The sequence below is a fragment of the Trachypithecus francoisi genome, unplaced genomic scaffold (assembly GCF_009764315.1).
Source record: "Trachypithecus francoisi isolate TF-2019V2 unplaced genomic scaffold, Tfra_2.0 Lachesis_group17, whole genome shotgun sequence".
Taxonomy (NCBI): domain Eukaryota; kingdom Metazoa; phylum Chordata; class Mammalia; order Primates; family Cercopithecidae; genus Trachypithecus; species Trachypithecus francoisi.
The window spans coordinates 54,883,789-54,886,121 of NW_022681462.1; the positions used below are offsets into that span (position 1 = coordinate 54,883,789).

The 2,333-nt window shown below is 37.2% G+C and overlaps 1 pseudogene; it reads right to left on the reverse strand.

The window, feature by feature from the left end:
- Positions 1–351: 351 nt before the first annotated feature.
- On the reverse strand, positions 352–770 carry LOC117062983 (annotated as a pseudogene).
- Between the last annotated feature and the right edge of the window lie 1,563 nt (positions 771–2,333).

Sequence of the window (2,333 nt, forward strand, 5' to 3'; positions counted from 1 at the left end):
CAAAGACTTCTTAAGCAGTACACTACAAGCACAGGCAAACAAAGTAAATAGGGACAAACAGGATCACATTGAGTTAAAAAGCTTCTGAACACCAAAGGATACAGTCAACAAAGTGGAGAGACAACCCTGACAATGGGAGACAGTATTTCTAACTACCCCTCTGATAAGGGATTAATAACCAGAATATATAAGGAGCTCAAACAACTCTATAGGAAAAACAATCTAATAAATCTGATAAAAAATGGGCAAAACATTTTTCTGGTAGAGATAAAACCTTATATTCTAACTACATCTAGCCTGTTAGTAGTAAAGGCTAAAAGAATAATCTTTCTTTTCAGTCTTTCATATCATTTTATTTTCTTCCTTCAACCATAATAATATGATATCCAAATTTTGTCTTAACCAGTGGGTCTGTAAACACAGGCTTATCCATCCCACTGACAGGCAAGGCAAATGCTGCTTCTTGAAATGGTCCCACCATGGACCCTCTGGTCATCCAACCCAAGTCGCCCCCTTGCCTGGCTTTATCTTCACTCTACTGTGAGGCCACTTCATTGAATCTCATCCCAGACTTTCACTTTTCCATGCCTTCCATGATTTTGCCATGTTTTTCACATAGAATGTGTCTGACCTTTACTGCATTGCCACCACCTTTGGGACCCTGAGCCTTCTTGTCAGCACTGTCACTCCCAGAGGCTGCTCCCCCTTTCCCTGCTTTTCCCAGAACCACTTTTTCCTTTGGGCGGCATCTTGGAAGCTGGTTGTTGAACTCTCAAGAATAATTACTAGAAATTATTTTAGGTACATAATATATATATCATCAGAAAATAATATTTTGTTGCTTATACATTTTTAGCAGAAATATTAAGTTAATTTTATTATACTATTATAACAATATGGTATGAAAGGGTGGGTTCAAATAGAAATAAAGATTAGAATTTGAAGTATAGGTTCCTTTTTATGAATAAGATAGATTTTGGATAAACAGCAGTATTTAAAGCCTGGGAACAAAAAAGACAATTGGTATTTGAGCAAGGAGAAGAAATTGGAAGAATTGAAACCTAAGCTTCAGGCCTGATCCCAGTGTTTAGATGTGTGGATTTATTAAGAGGTGGCATACACATGTGGAATTTTACCTAGAGAATAGACTCACAGACAAGAGAATTTAGAAAGAACTGAAACAACTTCTCAAGTAAATTATTATGGGGGAGTGGAGAGTGGAATGAAGGCCTGGGATACAACTGTTGGATCTAATATAGGAGTTGCTGCCTTTCTCCCTACATTGGTTTTTGAGCATCATTTTTCAAATGGCACATAAGGATTAATAAATGCTGGAAAGAATAAGGAAATGACCAACACAGAGGAGATCTTATGAACTCTGAATAGCAGGCAGAGAGTCAGGTGTTCTGAGTGTTATCACAATTTTAATACCACCATGTTTATTCCCTACCAGACTTCTCTACTCTTGGCAAAGTAGGCTTTGTATTGTCTATCCACCCTTTCTTCAACATCTGTCTCTCCTCTGAATTTTTAAAAGTATTTACAACTTAGATTCTTACAACTGTAAATGTAATGAGGGCAGAGATACTCCTTAAAAGCTGTTTTTTGTTTTGTTTTATTTTTGTTTTTATTTTTTGAGATGGAGCCTGTTGCCAGGTTAGAGTGCAGTGACGTGATCTTGGCTCACTGCAACCTCCTACTCCCTGGTTCAAGTGATTCTCTTGCCTCAGCCTCCCGAGTAGCTGGGATTATAGGTACGTGCCACCATGCCCACCTAATTTTTGTATTTTTAGTAGAGACGGAGTTTCACCATGTTGGCCAGGATGGTCTCGATCTCCTGACCTCGTGATTTGCCCACCCTGGCCTCCCAAAGTGCTGGGATTACAGGCATGAGCCACCATGCCCAGCCAAGAAGTGTTTTTTTTTTTTTTTTTTTAATTTTTTGTATATGTCTCCTGTATTTAACACAAAATTTAGTACTTAGTAAATGATGAATGCTTTGAACAAAAAATTTTAAATTATCTCAAAAATGAGTAAGTTAAGAGATGCAATTTGCCCTATCTAACATTTCCTGGATTTTCACCTTGGCTTTGACCTGAACCTCAGGTTATTATTATTATCTACAATGAAAAACATCAGACCATCAGTCCAACTTGTTATTCTTTAGGGAATCTTCCTCTACACACAAAATGTAAATATCTGTTATAGTAATTTTAAGTAAAACATATTGTGTAAAGGAAGGCTTTTAATCTAATGTTCCAGTCAGCTTTAAAATGGGAACATGTTGTGGAGTAAAAGTTCCAGTTTTTTTTCTCAAAGTGGAGCAAACTGTG